This window comes from Hemiscyllium ocellatum, chromosome 47 (assembly GCF_020745735.1).
Source record: "Hemiscyllium ocellatum isolate sHemOce1 chromosome 47, sHemOce1.pat.X.cur, whole genome shotgun sequence".
Taxonomy (NCBI): domain Eukaryota; kingdom Metazoa; phylum Chordata; class Chondrichthyes; order Orectolobiformes; family Hemiscylliidae; genus Hemiscyllium; species Hemiscyllium ocellatum.
The window spans coordinates 25,864,861-25,888,213 of NC_083447.1; the positions used below are offsets into that span (position 1 = coordinate 25,864,861).

At 45.5% G+C, this 23,353-nt stretch overlaps 1 long non-coding RNA gene across 1 annotated transcript; it reads left to right on the forward strand.

The window, feature by feature from the left end:
- Window positions 1-10,128: 10,128 nt before the first annotated feature.
- LOC132836791 (uncharacterized) lies at window positions 10,129-22,008 on the forward strand. Its single transcript, XR_009647397.1, has 3 exons — window positions 10,129-10,193; window positions 18,243-18,368; window positions 21,833-22,008. It is a non-coding gene; the product is annotated as an uncharacterized LOC132836791 (long non-coding RNA).
- The last annotated feature ends 1,345 nt before the right edge of the window (window positions 22,009-23,353 follow it).

The window sequence follows — 23,353 nt, forward strand, 5'->3', positions numbered from 1 at the left end:
GGTCACACAACCTTCACTATCTGTAATCTGTTCCTGTCTGATAAACTTCCCTCTGTAAAATGCTCCAACTCTTCAACTCTCCATAAGCTCCTGTAGATCATATAGCCACCTTATCTACATAATCTCTTTCAGTCCCTAAAACACCTTCAGTCTGTAAAGACTCTACCACCATCCCTATCTGTGTAATCCTCTCAGGTCGCTGCAGCAGTCCCAATTTGTAGAACCCAGTCCAATGCCTGAGATTCTCCCAATCCGGTTGCTACAAGACTCATTATCGATGTGACCTTTCCCCATTACTATCACTCACCTTGTTAATGTAAGCTCCTCCAGTCTCTCCATCCATCTATTCACCTCCATAACCTTCTACAGCTCTTACACCTCTATCTGTGTAAATGTCACCCTCCCCTACAACCTTCCTCACAGCAGGAACTTCCTCCTGTTTGTGCAATGCTCCCTTACCTGCGAAACTCTCTCCAACCAAAATTGCTATCCCTATATCTGAAAAAAATCCAGATTCCACGTCCTCCATATCTAAATAGCCCCCAGAACCGAAGCCTTCCTATATCTGTCAACATCTTCAGTCACGTCTACCTTCCATATGTCTGTTTGTTCTTCCAGTCGATATAAACATCATTATCTCTGTAATCTGCTCAGTTCCTGAAAAGACTCCTTGTCTGTGTAAACCAGCCCTGTCCGAAAAACATCCTTATCCCTATAAACTGCTCCATCCCCCTAACCTCCCCATCTCCATGAACCCCTTAAGCCCTATAGCTCCCCACATTTCACTACTTCCTGTGGCTCTCTCTGGTCCTCCATCCCTGTGAAACCACCTCCAGTCCCCACACCCTCTAGTCTGGGATGTCTGCTCCAGATCAAGCCATTACTGTCTCTGTAAACACCTCCACTCCCGACAATGTTTCCCATTTGTATGACCGTGCTCAGACCACACACTCTCCAACTATCGGAATCCTCTTCGTGACATTGGAAACCCTACATGTTTACGTAAAATCCTCCAGTACTTAACCCCTCCTCCCGCCCCCAACTCCATAAGCTCTGGTAGTCCTAACAAAACACCCAAACTGTGAAATCTCTCATGTCCCTACTATCCTCCCTCCCTCCTTCCCTCCTCAAATGCCTTCACCACCATGATCTCTCACAATTACTGAAACATCCTTTGGCACTGCAAATCATAATATCTGCAAATCCCTCCAGTCCTGATATCCCTCCCTATCTCAGTAACTCCAACCAGCCTCCAGTGCCCTTCTGGGGAACATTGCAGAGGAATGAAGAGTTTTCGAGGCTGAGCCATGTTACAGAAGTAGGAAGGGCTGCCGAACTTGGAGGGTTGTACGAATGTAGGAATGGTTGTGGTTCCTGCAGGAGGCTTGACGTAGCAGGATTCATAGGACCTGCAGGATGGAACCAAGAATGGGTTGTGGATCCTGAAGCATGTTACAATTTGAATCATGGATTTTTATGATTAGACCATGGGTTTCTTTATTTCCTTAAATCATAGTATTGTTCAATCTTTAATTGATTTTGAAACTGATTTAGTGAAGACCAAGTAATGTGCAAATGGAGTTCGGCCAATTGGCTCATCAGACCATGGCTGATCCAATATTCCTCAACTCTACTGTCCTGCCTTTTCCATGTGACCCTTGTTTTCCTGATTGATTAAACTCTGACCATCTCAGCTGTAAATACACTCGATGATCCAGCCTCGACAGCCCTCCAGTAAGGAACTGCAGAAGGAGGAGATTTCTGAATACTTGGAAGTGTGTGGTAAAATAGGGCAGCATTGTTTCAACAAGGGGAGGTCAGACCTGACAAATCTGTTTGAATTCTTTGAGACGTTATTGGGCAGGTTAGACCAAGGAAAACAATGAGTGTTATCTATCTGGACTTCCAGAAGGCCTTTCACAAGGTGCCTCACAGGAAGCTGCTGAGTAAGATCAGGGCCCATGGTGTCAAAGGCCAGGTCCTAGCACGGATAGAAACTTGGCTGTCTGGCAGGAGGCAGAGGGTAGAGATAAAAGTGTCCTTTTCAGGATGGAAGCTGTTGAGCAGTGGTGGTTCGCAAGGGTCAGTGTTGGAACAACAGTGTTTCACCTTAGACATAAATGATCTGGATGAATTAATATGGCAACGTTTGCAAAGCTAAGTGGAGGGGCAGGTAGTACTAAGGAGGCAGGAAGGCTGCAGAAAGATGAGACAGATTAGGAAAGTGCAGAGATGTAGCGGATGGAATACAACATGGGAATGTGTGAGGACATGCTGTTTGGTCAGATAAATAGAGGCATGAGTTATTTTCTAAATGAGGAGGAAATTCAGAAATCTGAAGTGCAAAGGGAGTCCAGTCCAGGATTCCCTTAAGGCAAAGTAGCAGATTGAATCGGTAATTAGGCAGGCCAATGCAATGTTCTGCTTAATCTTGAGATGACTAGAACATTAAGGCAGAGATGTATTTCTGAGATTTTAAACATAAGTGTGAGGGCTCTGTCTCTATACGCAATGGAGTTTAGAAGGATGAGGAGGGATGTAATTGAATCTTACAGAATACTGCACAGCCTGGACAGCGGGAATGGAATTGAATGGAATGGAATGTCACGTGTACCGAGGCACAGTGTCTTGCGAGCAATACAGGCAGGTCACAGAGGTAAATAGCATAGAAAAGTAAACAATAGGTAAACAGTGGCAAAAACAAAAAAAAAAGGTACAGGCAAATGTTCAGCGTTTGTGAGTTCATTCGATATCCTAATAACAAAAGGGTAGAAACTGTTGTGAAACCAGCTGGATGTGTGTGTTCAGGCTTCTGTACCTTCTCCCCGATGGTAGAGGTTGTAGTAAAACATTGCCAGGCTGGGATGGATCTTTGAGAATGCTGGCGGCCTTTCCTTGACAGCGGGCCTGGTAGATGGATTCTGTAAATGGGACATTGGCCCTTGTGATTATCCGGGCCGAGTTCGCCACTCTCAGTACCAGTCTCCGATCTTGAATGGTACAGTTGCCAAACCAGGTAGTGATAGATCCAGACAGAATGCTCTCGTTGGCACACCTATCAAAGTTGGCAAGTGTATTTGCCGTCAAGCCAAATTTCCTCAGCAGCCTGAGGTAGAAGAGATGTTGTTGTGCCTTTGTAACCAGACCGGCCACATGAAGAGTCCAAGAAAGTTTGTTGTAGATTAACACTCCCAGGAGCTTGACACTCTCCACTCGTTCCATCTCTGTGCTGTTAATGTGTAGGGGGGCACGAGTAACATTCTGCCGAAATCCTTGGTTTTGCAGTCATTGAGAGCTAGGTTGTTCTCAGTGCGCCATTTTTCCAGGTCTTCTACCTTCTGTCTGTAGTCTGGATCGTCACCAACTGAGATTCGACCAACAATGGTGATGTCATCAACAAATTGTACATGCCATTAGTCTGGCATTTGGCCACGCAGTCATGGATATACAGTGAGTACATTTGAGGACTGAGTAAGGACTCTGGGTGGCTCTCGCGTTGAGTGTTAGTGAGGATGTAATATTGTCCCCAACCTTCACTGATTGTGGCCTGTGGGTCAGGAAACTGAGGATCCAGTTGCAGAGTGGGGTTTAGTCCGAACTCACTTAGTTTAGTAATCAGTCGCAAGGGGATAATAGTGTTGAAGGCTGATCTGTAGTCAATGATTCAGATTCTTATGTTGCTATTCTTGGTGTCGAGGTGTTCTAGGGAGGAGTGAAGGGTCAGTGATATGGCATCTGACGTGGATCTGTTGGTCGAACTGGAGGATGTCAAGAGTTCTGGGGAGGCTGGAGTTGATTCATGCAATGACCAGGCTTTGAAAGCACTTCATGACCACCGAGGTTAGGGCCACTGGGCAGTAGTCATTGACACATGCTGCATGAACCTTCTAAGGCACAGGGATGATGTTGGCCCTCTTGAAACAGGCAGAGTCAGTGGCCTGCTACAGAGAGAGGCTGAAGATGTCCAAGAAGAGCCCTGCCAGTTGATCTGCGCAAGCTCTGAGTGCATGGTCTGGTACTCCGTCTGGTCCGATCACTTGCCTTGGATTCAAATGAAGGAAAACAAGTCTGACCTCTGCTGCAGTGACTGTTGGGAGAGGTTCGTCAGGTCTTGTCAGAATAGGTGCTACTTCTCCACCAAAAGTTTTCTGAATGCGAGTGTAGAAAGTCTTGAGACGATCTGGGAGGGATATGTCATCATCTGCTATCATTTACTGTTTCATTTTACAACCTGTGATGTTGCTCAGTCCTTGCCATGGTCGCCGGGTATCTGTCTGGGGCTCTAGTTTGGATCGATATTGGCCTTTGTCTGTCTTAATGGCTCTGCGAAGGTCATGCTTGGATTATTTATATTCAAGTGGGTCTCCTGATCCTAAGGCCACATGCGTTGTTTTTAGCAAGTTCTGTCTATCCTGATTTATCCAGGGTTTCCTGTTGGGGAACACTCGGGTTGACTGCCTCGGTGTGCAGTCCTCCACACACTTGCTGATAAAGTCTGTGACAGTGGTAACATACTCGTCCAAGGTACCTGTGGACTGTTTGAACATGACCCAATCAGCTGATTCCAGACAGCCGCAGAGTTGGTCCTCTGCCTCCTCCGACCAGCACTGGACCTGTATCCGCGAGGAGGTCTCCTGCTTGAGCTTATGCCTGAAAGCTGGGAGAAGAAACACGGCACTGTGGTCGGAGTTCCTGAAATGAGGGTGGGGGCGGTGGTGATGGGTGGAGTGGTCAGCATCTTTCACAGTGGTGTAGCAGTGGTCTAAAACGTGCGGGCCCCTGATGGACAGATAACGTCCTGGTGGTACTTGGGCAACACTTTCCTCAGATTGGCTTGATTGAAGTCACCAGTTACAATACACAGGGACTTGGGGTGTTTTGTCTCCAGGGTGTTAGTGATGGAGTACAGCCCATCCAGAGCTTCCTCTCCCTCTGCTTGTGGTGGTACATACACAGCAGTTAGTGTAGCAGCAGTAAAATCTCGTGGTAGAGTGAACATTGGAAGATGATTTCACTGGCAGGAGAGATTAAGATCCGAAAGGCACCAGAGTTGAGTAATTGGAAGCCTGTTTAGAAATGAGACAAGGAGAAACCTCTTCACCCAGAGAGTGGTTTCTTGAACAAAGGAACCACATTAGCTATCCTCCAGTCATTCGGCACTTTGCTGGTAGTCAGCAAAGTATTAATATAGCCACCTGGGCCCCAGCAATCTCCTCCTTTACCTCCCATAGCAGCCTAGGATACATTTCATTGGGCACCGCGGATTTCTCCACCTTTATGCATGTGAAAACATTTAATACCTCGTTCTTATTGATCTTACCGTGTTCTAGAACCTGTTCATCCCGACCGAAATCCACAGCTACAATGTCTTTCCCCTTTGTGAGTACAGGTGGGAAATATTCATTGAAGACCTCACATACTTCCTCTGGCTCCATGCACAGAATGTCCTTTGGTGTCTAACAGGCCGTACCCTTTAGCTGGGAACATTTTTACTGTAACAAAACTAATAACATACCTAGTGGCTTTTCCTTACTAGTATCTGCCAAGGATATTTCATGCCCATTGATTGCTCCTCTTTTTTTTAAGAACCCCCTTGCTCTCTCTCTACATTTGAAGGGCTTCACCTGTGATTTTTTTTTAATTGTACTGTATTTTCTTTATCAAACTCACGATATTGCTTAATCAGTATTCGCCGGACCTGCTGCTTTTTCCATTCACTGTTCCCGGGACACACTGGCCCTGAATTCTCACTGTATCATTTTAAAATACTCCCACTTTCCGATTGTATCCTCAACTGCATATAATTCCTCCCAGTGTTTGGTTGTCTGATCCTGTCTAATGACAGTGATTAAGTTGAATGATAGTGATAATCAAATGACAAGTGGCCTTTCCCAAATTTAGACACTTAACTTCTGCACAATCCTTACCTCTTTACACAATAACATTGAAACTTACAGAGTTATGGTAACTATCCCCAAAAATCTATCTAATCCATATCTCTGTCATCATGTCCAGTACCGACAGCCAATCCTGTCTCTGTGACATCCCTCAGACGTTACCAAGCTCCCCATCTGTGTCCCTTATCCACGCTCCACAGCGCATGATATCACTGTAACTTTCTCCAGTCATCAGAGGACTCCTCCATCCTGTCCTATACACCTCACTGCCTCGAACCTTTTACCATCCGTCTCAACCTCCTCATCTGTATAAGGTCCTCCAGTCCCGACAGCCTTTCATACCAATCCTCCCTTTGTGTAACATTATCAAACCACCTGACCCTTCTCCACATCTGTAACCTCAGTAAATCTTTACAATCCTGTTGGAGTTGGAGACAAAATTACCTTGGACAAAGAAGTCAGCAGGGTTTGGAAGAATGTATTTCTGTTTGGAGGTCTGTTTCCAATGGGGTATTGCAAGGGTCAGTGCTGCACCCTCGTTGTAATTCAGATGAAAATGTCAATGGTGCGATTAGTAATTTTGCAGATGATACCAATTTTGGTGGAGTTGTTAATAACGAGTAAGGATATCAAATGATACACCAATCAAGACATCAGCTGGAAAAAGAATGGACAGAGAAATGATAAATTGAATTAATCGAATAAACTCTTGAATGGGTACATGGATGATAGTAAAATGAGTTAAGTGTAGGTTCGTTTGATCTCAGAGGAGGATAAAAGGTCAGCATGACAACAAGGGCCGAAGGCTCCTGTACTGATCTGCATTTGACGTTCCTTGAGGTAGACTGGGTAATAACATCAGGTCAATGTAAAAGGATACGATATCCATTAGGTGAAGAATTGTCTTGATAGTAGAAGAGTGAGTGTGGTAGGAGACGTTTTGATTTTCTAACTGGAGGCATGTGACCAGCGGTGCAGTGGGTCCACTGTTGTTTGTCATGTGGATAAATGGTTTGGATGGGAATATTGGTTTCCTGGTATTTAAGTTTGTGGGTGACGCTAACATTGGTGATATAGTAGGCAGTGAAGAAGGTTGTCTGTGATACAACAGGATTAACAGTACTGCTGAAGAATAGCAGATGGAGTTTAATTAGATGAATGCGAAGTGTTCCACTTTGGTAAAATAAATCAGGGTGGGACTTATACAGTTAATGTTCAAGCCCTGGGTAGTGTTGTCAGTCAGTGACCCAGGGATGCAGGTACATAGTTCTTTGAAAGAGGTGTCATAGGTAGACAGTCTGGTGAAGTAGGCATTTGAGATGGTTACCTTCATTGGACAGAGCATTGAGAGTAGGAGTTGGGATGTCATGTTGAATCTGTACAAGACATTGGTGAGGTCACAGTAAAAGCATTGTTAATCAGAAGGAAGAGCTCACCAGGTTCACGTACCTCCTTAAGGGAAGGACATCTGACACTCTTACCTGGTCTAGCCTACGCGTGACTCCAGACCCACAGCAATATGACTAACTCTGAGCTAACCTCTGGGTAATTAGCAATGGGGTAAAGAATGCTGGTCCAATCAGTGACACCCACATCCAATGAATAAATAAAAATACATACGTCCTCCCATCTCTGCAAACCCCTCCAGCTGCAGCAATCCATACTGACTTTGTAACACCATTCAGGTCCTGATCACTCTCTGTAACACTCTCACCACCTCTCCCTGTTCCTATCATATCATTAAACACTGACAACAATTCCCCTTGCCAGTGCCCTCCTCCTGCTAGCAGACCCATTGCAATCTCCCTTTAACACTTACTGCTTAAACCCTCGCTCTCACCACAGAATTTTAAGTACTTTTTCGTGATCTTCTCAGCCTCATAATCTAATATGATCCATTTTGTTTTGAGTGAGTGACGGGTATGAGTTTCTTGCTGAGGTTTTGTCCGATGAATGTTTTACACTATCCCTTCAAATGTATTCCACTGTTTGTTTACAGACACACGTTTCAGTCTGTTTAGCCTGTTTCCCTTGATCAGTTCTTCTCTCAAACTCATGTAATTGCCTACTTTTGTTTCTAGCTGAAAATGTGTTGCTGGAAAAGCGCAGCAGGTCAGGCATGAGCCCGAAACGTCGACTCTCCTGCTCCTTGGATGCTGCCTGACCTGCTGTGCTTTTCCAGCAATACATTTCCAGCTCTGATCTCAAGCATCTGCAGTCCTCACTTCCTCCTATTTTTGTTTCTAGTTGTGGCATGCCCTTTCCGTGAGTCACTGAAAAATTTTATATCCCATTAAACTGTACTTTATCACAATTTTCTGGAGGACCTCTCAGTGTGACATTACTCATTCCCTCAACTTCATGACACAGTGGTCAACTTAAGATTGTTACGCCCCGAGCCAGTTGCCCAATGTATTAATCAAAGAAACAGTGACAGAAACATTCTCTGAACTCTTCTTCCGATATCACTTTTGTTGGTGTGATTGTCACAGATTATACCAATATTGAAGTTTCCCAAAATTATCACTATGCCTCTATTAAAAATTACAATGAAATTCGTGTTTAATGCGGTGATGAGCAATGAAATGCTGTTCGGTGGCTAAAACTGTTCAGCTGCTTGTGTCCTTGGCAAGTCGTAGCCAGAATTTACATTCAGACTGACTCTACTTCCTGATCTGTGGCCAAATGATTTCTCTGTAATGTCTTTATTGCCCATTACTGTCAGCGTTACCCAATCCTCCTTTCCCATTCTACTTAAGAACCTGCAAGACTAAACCATCGACTATATACATTCCACGTCTTATTCGTCCGGTAACCACGTCTCCCTGGTGTCTAAATCTCATTTATCTGTCTGTCAAAAATCCATCCAACTGATTGTGGAGACTTTGTCCATTCCAAAGAAAAACATAATTTCCTCTTTCCCACAATCTCCTGTCACATACATATTTGCTGATGTACAGTTTTAGTTAAACTTTGTCCAATCCTGTTCCTTTCTGAATGTCTTTAGCCACATTCGCATGTTGTTCCAATGCATCTCTTTGGATTTGGAAAGCTCCTTTCACCTGAACCCTGTCCCTGCATCCTCTCTGTCAGTTTAAATCCCTGTCCATAAACCTACCGACATGATTGGCCAGGACACTGGTCCCAGTGCAGTTCCAGTAGGAGCATCCTAATGGATTGTTTTTTTTAAAGTCAGGTATGGGATGTCAGTGTCTCTGGCTGACCAGCCTTTCTTATCCAGCCCTAGGTGCCCTTGAGCTGAGTAACTTGCTTGGGTGTTTCAAAGGGTCATTTAGAGGCAAACACTTTGCTGTGGGTATGCCATACAGATCGCATGAGGATAGGCAGATGTCCTTCTCTAAAGGGCAAGGGTTTGGGTTTTGGTACATCAGCAATGGTCTCATATTCCTTTATGGATTGTTAATTATTATTTTTAAAATTATTGTATTGAAATTTCTTCATTTCTGATGGTGGGATTCAAACCTGTCTCTCCTGAACATTAGTTGAGGTTTTGGATACTTGCTCAAGCAATAATAACATGAGTCCATCACTTCGTCTGTTCACAGGTTGCTCATCCTTGAGCGCTGATACCAGTGCACCATAAAGCAGAACCTGTTCTTCCTACACAATTGTTTGCTTCTGAAATCTTCCTGCACTCTGGTGATATCACTCAGTATCTCTCCATGTGGTATCCCTCACTGTGTGGGTCTAATTGCTACCCCTGTCAGCGCCTCTCTCTCTTGCAGCTATTCCAGATCCTGAGGCAACAGAATCGTCCACTCCACAGAGACGCAGCAGCACAGGCCAGGGATGGAGACTGGGATTCTCCATATATCTATGGGACTCTGTGCCATTCTCCATATGTAACCCTCATTGTATCAGCCTAATTTCCCATTCTGTCTCTCTCTCTGTCTCCTGTAGGTTCTCAGAAAGTTCCTGACTCAATTGACTTCCCAAATGCTGGGTGTCTCGTACATCAGCTCTAAAAATGTGTTGCTGGTTAAAGCACAGCAGGTCAGGCAGCATCCAAGGAACAGAAACTTCGACGTTTCGGGCCAGAGCCCTTCATCAGGAAATTCCTGATGAAGGGCTCTGGCCCGAAACGTCGAAGTTTCTGTTCCTTGGATGCTGCCTGACCTGCTGTGCTTTAACCAGCAACACATTTTCAGTTCTGATCTCCAGCATCTGCAGACTTCACTTTTTACTGTCTCGTACATCACTACATTGAAGATGGTTGGTCAGCCAGAGAGACAAAGGGAAGGGAGATCTGGAGCCTTCAATAAATCCTGCAGTGAGGTAAGATCACTCACAGTGCACAGAGCAGGGAGCAATGAGAGGGCTCCAAACATCGGCTAACAAGACATGACACAGATACAGTGCTGGAGGGGGAGCACAGTACAGAGACACCCCAGGCTCAATCACTACCCCTACTGTAAGTTTTGTCGTTTTGAGACAGCAGAGAGAGTTCGCAGTTATCAATCCAGGCCTGTGCTGTCTTAGTGAGCATCAGGACAACAGAGGGGAAAGCAGGCCTCCCACAAGAGGGAGGGAATGCTGCCTGGGATCTTTCTGTTCTGTATTCCCTCTCCAACACTTTATCTACAGCATGTCACGTGGACCACTGTCTTCAATAATTTTTAACTCCTATAACAGCTCCTGTCCTTCCCCTACAGTCCCTCCACATATTTGAAATGTGCTGCACTCCGGACTACCATCCCTATTGCTGCAACTTGGTTCAGTCTCTGCAACATGCCTTATCTCGGTACTCTCCCCCTCCAATGATAAAGTCATGCAGCACGAAAACAGAACCTTCAATGCAACTAGTCCATGTTGACCATGGTTCCTGAATGAGTGACATTTCCCTGCATTTGATCCATATCCCTTCAAACCTTCTCCTCTCCATGTTCCTACCCAAATGTATTTTCCATGGTGTAATTGCACTTTTCTCTCCCATTTCTCTGACAGCTCATTCAATACGTGCACCATCCTCTGTGTTGGAAATGTTCTCCTCTGGTCCATTTTAAGTATTTCCTCTCTCACCTCATATTTATGCCCTCTAGTATGGAATCCCCTACCCGGGGATAGAGACCTTCACTATTCACCCTACGTATACACCTTGTGGTTTTATAATCCTTATAAGGTCACCCCTCAGCCACCTACGCCCAAGGGAAATATGAAGGACGATACAAGTATCTCTGCCACTGTCTCTGCGGCAACTTTGCCACAATGTTCTGGCATACACTTGTTCAGGACCTGGGGCTTTCTCTACCTTTGTGTTCTAAGATCTCCAGCACTACCTCTTCTGTAATGGGGACTCTTTATAAGACATCACTGTTTTTTTTTTCCCTTTGTTTCCAAGTCTTTGTCCATAGTACGTTCTGACATGAAATGTTCATTTAGGCTCTCGCCCATCTCCTATGGTTCCACACATGGATGGCCTCGTTGATCTGTTGTCTCTCCAGTTGCTCTTTTGTACGTGTATGCTGTAGGATCTCTTTGCATACTCTTAACCTTATCTGTCAAATATGTCTCATCCCAACCTTTTTGTTTTCCAACTTATCCAGCCTCTCCTTTCAAGTCGAACCCTCCAGGATCAGTAACATCTTTGTCAATCTTTCCTCCATTTGCAGTTTCAGAGTATGCTTCCCAAAGCAGGAGGATCAGAATTCTACACAGTACTCCATCTGGAGACCCAGCAATGTCTGGAACTGTCTTTATCATGATGTATCAACTCATGTACTCAATGCTCTATCCCATGAGGGGAAATGTGCCAAATGCTGCTTTCCCTGGCCTGTCCGTCCGGGATGCCACTTCCAAGGAACAATATAAATGAAGCTCTTGGGCTCTCTCTGTCTCTCTCTCTCTCTCTCTCTCTGTTCGACAACACTGCCCAGAAATATTCCATGAATTGTTTCAGTTGTCTCTGGTTTGTTGTAACAAAATCCAGCTCCTGAATTCAACTCCACTTTAAATTTCTTGAACAACTGGCTCAGTGGGTTAAGATCACCTTTGATAACTGTATTCACTGCCCACTATAACACTTATTTTACTATCCACAAACTTACTAAAATTAATTCCTATCTTCTTGCTTATGTAAATAATGTACATACGTGGCCCCAGCACCAATGCTTATGGCACACCGCTGGTCAGAGGCCCCCAGTCTGCACAACAACCCTCTCCCACTACCCTCTGTCTCCTACTGTCAAGCCCATTTTGTGTCTGTTTGTCTTGGCTCTCCCTGATCCCATGTGATCTAACCTTACGAACCAGTGCACCACGATAAACCCTGTCAAAGACCTTGCTGAAGTTAGGATAGACAACACTACTGCTCTGCCTTCATCCACCTCCTTGCTCACCTCTTCAACAACCTCTATCAGGTTTGAGAGACACTCAATTATACGCACAAAGCTAAGGTGACTACCTCTAATCAATCATTGCCTTTCCAAATGCATGTAACGCCTGTTCCGCAGAATCACTTCCAACAACACTCGCACCACTGACATCAAGCTAATTTGTGTTTATGTCCCTGGCTTTGCTCACAGTCTTTCCTAAATACTGGCACAACTTTAGCCATGATCCAGGCTCCCAACTCATTCCCCGTGGCTGTCAGTGATAGAAATATCTTTGTAAGTTTGTTTCCTAACTTACCCCAATGTCCTGGGATGTACTTGATGAGTTCCCAAGGAGTTGTACAATTTTAATGCGTTTTAAACCCTTTAGCATCTCCTGTGTACATCACTGTTTATTTCCCTGCTTCTCCAGGGTTTTTTCCACAGTAAGTTCTGACGTGAAATCTTTGTTTCGTGTCTCGCCATTTTCTGTTGTTCCAGACATGGATGGCTTCACTGAATTTTAAGGAGTCACATTATGTCTCGAGTTAATCTTCTGTTGTTAATATACTTGTACAATCTCTCTGGATTTTCCTGAACCTTCTCTGCCAAAGCTCTGTCAGTTCCCCTTTCGACCCTCATGGTTTCCTTCTGAAGAGTATTACTACACCCACAATGTTCTTCAAGGGATTGACTTAATCCAGCTGGCTATATATGACATGTATCCCCTTTTGTCTTGACCAGAGCCTCAATATCCCCAGTCATCCAGTATTTCCCACATATGTCTGCATTGTCCTTCACTCTAACAGGAATATGCTGGCCCTGAAATCTTAATTTATCTCTCTTTTGAAAGAATCCCACTTTACTTGCAAATAGCCTCCACGAATCAACTTTTGGACGGTCTTGTCTAATACCTTCTGGACTGGGGTACGGTTAGTTTTGATCTTTAACTTGTGGACCAGGCTGTCCTTTTCCATCGCCAGTTTCAAACTAATGGAATTATGGTGACTTTGCAAATGTGCTCCCCCACCAACGCTTCAGCCCCTTTCACTACCTTGTCTCCCAAGGGGAGGTCAGATTTTATCCCTTTCTCCGGTTGGACCAGTTCCATAGATAGAGACAGTTTTCTTGAACACACTGAACAAATTCCTTCAATCCAAGCTCTGAACACTCCTGCAGTCCTAGTCTAGGTTTGGAAAGTTAAAATCCCCGACCATTACAACGCTATCATTCTTACATATATCTGAGATCTCCGACATATTTGCTGCTCAATTTCCCGCTGATTACTGTGGGCCTGTAGTACAGTCATATCAAACTGATTATTCGTTCTTATTTCTCAGTTCCACTAACATAGCTTCACTGGGCGATCCCCAGGAATATCCTGTCTCAGTGCTGCAGTGATGATTTCACTGATCAAAAACTCCACTCCTCCTACTCTCTTGCCTCCCCTTCTATCATTCCTGTTGAACCTGTCCCCCGGAACAGTGATCTGCGAGTCCTGTCCCTCCCTCAGCTGTGTTTCTGTAACTCCTGTGATTTCCCAGTCCCATGTTCCCATCCATGCCGTGCTTTCATCAGCCTTACCTGTCAGGCATTTTACATCAAAGTAAAAGCAGTTTAATTGATCAATTTTCCCTCATTGCCTGCTGTGCTCTTGCCTGGCTTATCAATTGAAATTACTCTGTTGAAATTCTGTCCCAGCCTCAACCTTCAGACTGTAGCCTGAGACCATCCCCCTCACTGTGGACAACACCCTCACCTTTCATGTCTTTGCAAACCTACTAATGATTCCTTCTGCTTTCATATCCAAGTGATTAATGCCCAGAAATAACAGCAATGGCTCCTGCACAGGTCCCTGTGGTACACCTGCTGGGCAAAGGCTTTCAAACAAAAAACAACCCTCCACCAATTGTGGATCTAATTTACCAACTTGCTTTGGATCCCATGGGTTCTTCCCTTTTGGACCAGCCTCCCATGTGGGACATGTCAAATACCTTAATGAACTTCATGGAACCCACATCATCTGCACTACACTCATCAATATTTTCAGACACCATTTCAAAAATGAACTGAGTTATTCGGACAAGATTTTTCAGTTCTTAGGTCAATGGGATCTCTTCTAGGGTAGAGGTGACCTGTACCAGGTGGATGGCTTGCACTCGAAGCAGGGGTACCAGTATCTCTGAGTGGAGATTTGCTCGTGTTACCTGGCAGGAATTAAACCTGTTTGGCAGGGATTTGAGACTCTGAATAAGAGAGGGGCCATCACTAGTCAGGATAAAATGCATCAGCCATTGACAGCAAGTTTCCTATTCAGGATATCCAGGGCACAGTAAAGGGAGGGGAGAGACTTCTGGTTTAAAGATTCGTTATTACAACGCACGAGGCCTGACTGGTAAGGCAGACGAGCTCAGAGCATGGATAGGCTCTGGGAACGAGGGTATTATAGCCATAACAGAAACATAGCTGAGAGAAGGACAGGGCTTGCAGCTCAGTGTTCCAGGATACAGAAGCTACAGTCAGGACAGAACGACAAGTAAGTGAGCAGGGGAAGTTGTCCCTTTCATTAGGGAGATCATAGCAACAGTGCTTAGAGACAATATTGTTAAGCGGTATTCGAATGAGGCAATATTTTTAAAAGTTAGAAACGAAAAGGAGATGGTCAGTCTGCTGGGATGATGTTCTAGATCCCCAAATAGCCAGCGGGTACGAGAGGGGCAAATGCACAGTGAGATTGCAGGTACCTATAAAATTAATAGAGTAGTTTTGGATGGAGATTTTTAATTCCCCTGGATTGACTGGGTCACCCAGAGTGTAAAAGGCCCGTACTGGGTGGAATTTGTCAAATATGTCTAAGAAAGTTTCCTCAACCAAGATGTAGAGTGCTCTATGCTACACAGGCGGATGCAACACGAGACCTCCCCTCAGAAACCGAGGTCGGCCAAGTGACTGAAGTGCCATTCGGAGAGCACATTGCGTCCAGTGACCACAACTGTCTTCGTTTTAACATCGCTATGGGAAAATGATCAGACAGGTCCGCAGATTAAGGTCTTAAACTGGAAGGGGGCCAATGTTGGGGCCGTTCAGAAGCATCAAACAGGGGTTGATTGGGTGCAGGTAAAAATCACACAACACCAGGTTATCATCCAGCTGGTTTACACAGGAAACTCAATTATCTGAATGAAATGGGCGGTCAAATGTTCATTCAGATAATTGATTATTCAATTTATCAATTCAATGCCTTTCCTCTGGAGCTCGGAATTTGCGATAATGGCTAGACCCCGTGGAGGTGACTCGGCACTAGCAAACCATGTGTGAGCCCTCACGCCCTGCCAGACCCCCAAAACCCATCCAACACCGACCCACACCCGCCCCGCCACCAAAACCGTCCAACGCCATCCTCCACTTACCACCCACCCCTGCCCCCAAACCCATCCAACACCACCCTCCGCCCGCCTCCAAACGAGCACCCGTCTGCCCCTAAACCCATCCAAAATCAACCTTATCCCGCCCCGAAACCCGTCAAACACAGCCCCCGCCCTGTCTGAAACCCATCCAAAACTGCCCCCCACCATTCGCGCCCATACCCCCGGCTGCCCTGCCATCTGTGCGCCCCTGCCCCCATCATCTCCTGCCCCTCCTGGGCAGCCGGAGTGGCCACCAACAGTAAGACAGCTAAAGCCTTTGGCGTTTAAGTCTCCAAATAGCGCACACACACATACACATACACGTGCACACAACCACACACGCACACGTACACATAGCCACACACACCACTTTTGACTGCAAAATTTCGAAAAGTTCCACCTCTGCACTGTACAGGAAAATGTTCGAGAGAATATCTAGGGAAGGGGGGTTTAGGCTTTACCCCTGTGGGGTAAGTGTGGGGAGAGGGTGGGAGTCAGTCAATTGGAAATGGTATCTGGGCTCGATGTCCAGGACTATTCATGGCAGCATTTCAGTGAGCCTAGATCTGTTTTAATCAATGTGGCCAAAAAAACACTCAGTTAGGGTTGAAACAGCTTGTTGATGTAATGTTTCTCTCGGGACCTCGAGATCTCCTTTGGATAATCAGATATCAGGTAATTGGTATTTGGATAATCGAGTACCCTCTGTGTTTGGAAGTGCTAGATTTAGAAGCACTGGGGATCCTTCTAAAAGATGAAAGACTTAATCAAAACTTGTTTAATATTTCATTCCATGACACTGCCATCCTGTTGTGATAAATTCTGTGTCTTCTGACCGTGCTCCACAACCATCTGATGAAGAAGCAGCACTTAGAAAGCTCGTGCCTCTAAGTAGACCTATTGCACCTACAAGCTGGTGTTGTGTGATTTTTAACTTTGCCCATCCCAGTCCAACACTGGCACGTCCAAATCATGGGTCAGTCTGTTTGAAGGAAAAGGAATAATTAGCAAATGGGAGGCTATTAAAAGTGTAATCTCAAGAATCCAGTATGCCCCTCTTATTGTGAAGGGAAAATCCCTTACAACCCTTCCCACTTTGACCATTCTGGAGGTGGTTACTAATGCTCCCTTATCTGAAAAACTGTCTCCAACCAAAATTACTGCCGTTCTGGAAAATCTGTCAGACTCCACCCTCCATATCTAAATAATCCGCAGAGTCTAAACCTTCCTGTATCTATAAATATCTTCAGCCATGACTGTCCTCCATATCTCTGTTTCTTACTCCAATCAATACAACCCACTTCATAGCTGCAATCTGCTCGATTCGCCTAAAACATTCCTGACTGTGTAAACTGCTCCATCCAATCAAGATCCTTATCCTTGTCAATTGGCACATCCCTCCCAAACTCCCATCTCCATGAACTCCTGCAGGCCGTACAGCTCTGCATCTCTGTTCCCTCCTCTGGCTCTTTGGTCCTCCCTACCTGTGAAAGCACCTCCAATCCCCACACCCATCCCAGTCTGAGTCATCTGCTTCAGATCAGGTGTTCTGTTATCTCTGGCGCTCCGAGCAAACCTTCCTAATTGTGTCTGTTCATTCAGATCGCATCTTCTCCATCCTCCTGAAACCTCCTCCTGCCATTGTAACCCTCCTTGTTTGGAACTCAGAACAGTACAGCATAGTTTCTCCTGTAACCACATCTTACTAGTGACCAAATCTTTCTGATACTTTGAGAATTCCAAAAAAAACCGGTAATTGACGTTTTCCCAGAATTTCCTGTCAGAGCCTAATTCACTGTCCTTACCTGTTTCTTTCTGCTTGTCTTCAGTCAGATCCCCATGCTATTCTGATGTATCACCTTTTCTCTTTAGATTTGGAAAGCTTCTTTCACCTGAACCTTGTCCCTGCATCCTCCCTGTCAGTTTAAAGCCCTGTCCATAAACCTACCAATATGCTTGGCCAGGACACTGCTCCCAGCATTGTTGTTTTTAATTCAATCGTGGCATATTGCTGTCTCTGGCTGGCCAGCATTTCATGCCCACCCCTGAGCTGCCCTTGAGCTGAGTAGCTTGCCAGATCATTCCAGTGGGCAGTTGAGAGTCAACCTCCTTGCTCTGGGTCTGGATTCATATGTACGCCAGACCGGCAGCTGATAACAGATTTCCTTACTTAAAGGGTATTAAACAATCAGATGGGTATCCCTGCTACCGGCATTAAATCCTGGATGAACAGTCGAGTGAGAGTAACAAGAGGCCATTGCCTGGTCCACTGATTGCTCCCTCATCCCTGAGTACTGCTCCCAGTGCACCTTCTTCCTGACCGTGGTTTGATCCTGATACCTTCCTGCTCTCTGGTGATATCACTCGGTATCTCTCCATGTGGTATCTGTCACTGTGAGGATCTGATTGCTGCCGGTGACTACACATTTTGCAGTTACTCCAGATCCTGAGCCAACAGAATTCTCCACTCCAGGGAGACGCAGCAGCACAGGCCAGGGATGGAGACTGGGATTTTCCAGATCTCTGTGGGACTCAGTGCCATTCTCCATGTGTAACCCCAGCTGCATCAGTCTAGTTTCCCATTCTGTCTGTTTCTCTGTCTCCTGTAGGTACTCGGGATGCTCCTGACTCAGCAGAATTCCCAACTCCTGTTTTGTTCATCACCACATTGAAGACATTTGGCCAGAGAGAGGTGGAGAGTGAGATCTGGAGAATTCAGTAAATCCTGCAGTGAGGTAAGATCACTCACAGTGAACAGAGCAGAGTGTATTTAATACATCGAACTTTGGTCCAGAAGACATGACATAGATACAGTGTTGGAGAACGAACACAGAGCATGATGGTCCCAGGCTCAAACGCCACCCTCTTGTTAATTTTCATCTCTGTTGTACTGAACCTTCCTGTATCAATAAAGGAAGTTGACAGTTATCAATCCAAGCCTGTGCTGTCTTAGTGAGGATGACTACAACAGAGGGGAAAGCAGGTCTCCCCCAAGGAGATGGCAATGAAACCTGGAATCTTTCTGTTCTATATTCCCCCCTCACGCTGTCTCTTGTCATGGGATAGAGTCATTCAGTAAGGAAACATTCCTTTCGGTACAACTTGTTTGTGCCAGTGTCTTGAATGCTGGTAATTCCCAGGAAAATTCCTGTTTCTATAACCTCCACCTTTCTCATATTCCCTCTGTGTATTTGAAACCTACTCCAATACTGACGACTCTTCCTGTGTGTAAATTGCTGCAGTGTCGATAACATGCCCAATCTCAATAATCACATCCTGCACTCAGTCCAATACTCCCTACTTCTGTAGGCTTGCACAATACTTACAGTGCCCCCGTCTCTGTAAAATCCTCCAGCCCGGACCAAAACACCCATCTCTGTACCTTCCTCAAGCCCCAGGAGAACATGGTATCACTGGAACCTTCTGCCTATAACACTTCTGCCTCCTAGCCTATAGAACCACACGACCTCAGTAAACTTCTCCCATCCCTACCGAGCTCCTTATCTGTATTACCACCTCCAGACCCTTTTTCAAGCCACAACAGCACTCCACATCTCTGTTTGCTCCTCCACTCCCTACTTTCCTCGCAGCAACTCAAACACTCTCTCTTGTGTCATTCTGCAATTTGGGGCAGCACGGTGGCTCAGTGGTGAGCAATGGTGCCTCACAGCGCCAGTTACCCATATTCGATTCCAAAGTTTGGTGACTGGCTGTGTCGAGTTTGCACATTCTCCCTGTGTCTGCGTGGGTTTCCTTCGGGTGTTCCGGTTTCTCCCCACAGTCCAAAGATGTACAGGTCTGGTGAATTGGCCATGCTAAATTTCTCAAAGTGTTAGTTGCATTGTCGGAGAGAATTGAATCTGGATGGGTTACTCATTGGAGAGTTGGTGTGGACTTGTTGGGCCGAAGTACCTGTTCCCATGCTGTAGGGAATCTAATCTAAACTCTCCTTCTGCCTTCCATATTACTGTCCCTAAATATATCCCTTTATCCATAAACAGCCCCAAACTCTTCAAACCTCCAGTCTCTGTGAACTCCCACAGCTCCAACATCCCTCCTTAACTGTGTAACCTTTTCTAGTCCTGGAACACTCTGAAAATGTGGACATCTTACAATCGTCCCTATCTGCATAATCCTCTCAGGTCCCTGCAGCACCCTCGATCTGTGGAACCAACTCCAATGCTTGTGACTCTCCCGATCAATTTCTACAAGACTTCTATCGATGTAACATCCTCCTGTCGCTATCACCAGCCCTGTCAATGTAAGGTCCTCCAGTCTCCCCACCAATCTAATCATCTCTATAACCTTGCCCTGCTCTTACACCACTATCTGTGTAAACGTTACACTCCCCTACAACCATCCCAAACACAGAAACCTCCTCCAGTATCTGCAATGCTCCCTCTCTGTGTGTGTCTCCAGGCTCTATTGCTGTTCCTGTCTCTGTAAGCTCTGACAGATTGTCTAGCTTTCCTGTCCGTATAATTTCCAGAACCTCAGCATCTAACATCAACAAATGTCTTCATTAGCTACAGCCTTCCGTATCTCTGTTCTTTCCTCAATTCTATACAACTTCATAATCTCTGTAATTAGCACCATTCCATAAAATACTCCCTGTCTGCATAAACTGCCCCAATCCTACACTGGGAAGCCTCACTGTCCTTCTGATCACCTGTGGTCCCTTCAGATCTCCCTGTATCTTTCCTGACTCCATTGAACACAATTCATCTTATTTTATCACTCTTCTAAATCACATGTTACTCCCCATTTCTGTGATATTCTTCAGTTCCTGCAATTCTCACTCTTTATCGCCAGAGCTTCCAATCCCCTGATCGATGTAAGGTTATTGATCCCTTGCAGCATGTTTAACATCTGTTGCAGCCTCCAACTCCTCAATGCATCCTGTCGCTGTAACCTCCTCAAATACGACAGCTCACTTTGTAATATCTTCCAGTAACTGCAACCCTGTTGATATCTATAACCTCCACCTGAACAGCACTCCACATCTCTATGTAACTGATGGAAATGCTGCAAACCTACCTTCACAGTCCTCACTAACTCTCTGTACTCCTGCAGCCCTACAACCCTCAGTATCTCTAACTCGTCCAATCCCTGGCTGTGTGAACTGATCCAGCCCCTTCAACCCTCCCTATCTCACTTGCTCCTGCAGCTCCAATATTGTCTGTGTTAATATAATTCCCAGCACCAACAATCCTCCATTAACTCCCTGCAGTTCCAACTACCACCCCAATCCGTGTAATCCCCAGTCCCTCCAATCCTCCCTTTCTCCATAAACTCCTGCAGCTCCAATTTCACCTCGATCTGTGTAATTGCCAGTCCCGACAACCTTCCTTTCCTGAGCCCCTGCACCAGCCGTTGAAACTGTTGTTATCTGTATCCCCTCCAGCAGGCACTACAACACTCCTCATGTCTGTTACTGCATACAGACAATGCAGCTCTCTCTTTTATATCTGACATCCTCCCCGACTTATAACTCTTATAGTTCCTCACAATATCTCACCTCCTCCATTCCCATCTGTGTTCGAGATCTCCAAAATTTATTTATTCTTGTTTAAACATCTGATCACCTAAAACCTCTCCCTTTTAAATTTGTAACCCCTTCAGTTTCTGTAACTCTCCCGATAACTGAAATCATTGTCAGCACAGGATCCCTTCCTTAAATCTCTATAATTACAATGGTTGTATGTGTTGAATTGGTACTTTTCATCCTCTTTATCTATCTCAGAACTTCCAGCCCCTACAATCCCACTATTTGGAATGCTCCCATTCTCTGCACCTCCTCATGTCCCTGGTGTCTTTGATCACTACCAGTGCTCCAAATGTTTATAGTCCCCCCCCAGTTACTGCAAGTCTTCCAACTCTGTAACATCCAACAGTCTCCAGTACCAGACAACACTTGCTGGTTGTCAATTTGCGTTTGTTGAAGTCTACACATCTCTGTAATCAGCTCAGAAAAAGCCCTTTAGACTCTACAAAGCTCCATCATGAACAAGCCACCATCTCTCTATTTCCTTTGCTTTCCTCAGAGTCTGCAACTCTCACTGTATCTTCCAGTAATGTTCTTGAGCTGCTGCAGGTCTGGCTAGCTCCCCAGATAACCTGTTCCATCCCATATAGCTCGCCTCAATCACTATAACTCCCTCTGCTCTGTCTAATCCTCCTCTTTTCTACTGTCTTCCAGGTACAAAAACGATTCTGTAAGAGAGCAGTGTAGAATGGGATGTTATAAACCTCAGCTGAGGCTTGAGGCCTACCATTACCTGGGATACACAAAGGGAGAGAACCTGAGAGAGAGCAGCACAGATCGGGAGAATATAAATCACCGCGGATCGAGGCCGACTGAAACTTGGAGTTGGAGAAACAGCAGAGCAGGAGGCTGGAAATCAGCACCAAGTCACAGAGGGAGTGACCATGTGAGGGAGCACCTTGGACCAAGAGCTTGAGGCTAACTCACACCTAGGAGGTGGAAGCACCAAAATGAGAGGTTATAAATCAGCACTGAGGATCGAGGCCTAGTTGTGCCTGCGAGTCACAGTTACGGTGACCCTGTGAGGGAGCAGAGTGGAGTGGGAGCTGGAGGATTACACGTCCCTGGGAGTCACAGAGATAACTTTCTGCTGCTGGGACCTGCCTGAACTGAGGTTGAAAGAAGTGCTAGAGCCTTCACAGAAAAAGCTGTAAGTTCATTGGCTGATAAATACACCGTTATTGGCGACTATCAGTTAATTATTATAAGTTAGCATTTTTTTCAACTTCTGAAATAAGGGTTGAACAGAGAACTAAGAGGGAGAAGTGAAATTGTGATCCAATATAATAAATTGCCCTCAGTAAGCCACAGTTGAATAAGGGACTTAACCATATTGTTATTTCCTGGAAGTTAACTTCATTCTAAGTAATTAAGTTACTCCAGACATGTTGACTTTTAAGACATGGCAGCACATATTTGTCAGATGAAAAATGTGTTCTGTTACATTGGGAAGCCATAGCTCCTGCTCATGTCCGAGATGAACATGGAGTCATGGAACTTGGACAGGGACTCAGAGACTCCATGGGACATCTGTGATGCTGACAGTTAGGTGTGTAGCACGCGCACACACACACACACACACACAAGATCACCCTGCAGACATGACGGCCTGGAACAAGGACGGGTCTGTGGGACGAAGCAATTGGAGAGAAACAGTCAGGGAATACAAGAATGTCCTGGTATCTCCCCCCAAAATCAATTTGGAAGCTGATGAAGGTGTGGGCTGCTCAAGGGAGGGCAGTCAGAGCCATGTCTGTGGCACCACAAGCAGCCTGACTGTACAGGAGGGGAGGTAGAAGGAAAGAGGGGCAATAGTTACAGGGGAGTCAGGAAAGTGAAAAAGGTGTCAGCGTGTCTGTAATTCCAGGATAGTGGGGTTAAGAATGTCACTGTGACTGCAGGACATTTGTCTGGGGGACAGTGAGCAGTCAAAGGTCATGTCCATGTTGGTAGGAATGACCTGGGTAGGAAGTGTGAAGTGGTCTGGAAATCAGAATTTAGGGAGCTTGGTGGATGGTTAGCAAGCAGGACCTCAAATGTAGCAATCCCTGGAATACTCCCAATGCTGTGTCCAGTGAAAACAGGACTCTGAGTTTTAGGTAGATGGGAGTGTGACTGGAATGATGGTGCAGCAGGAAGTGCTTCAGATTCCTGGGACATTGGGACTGGTTCTGG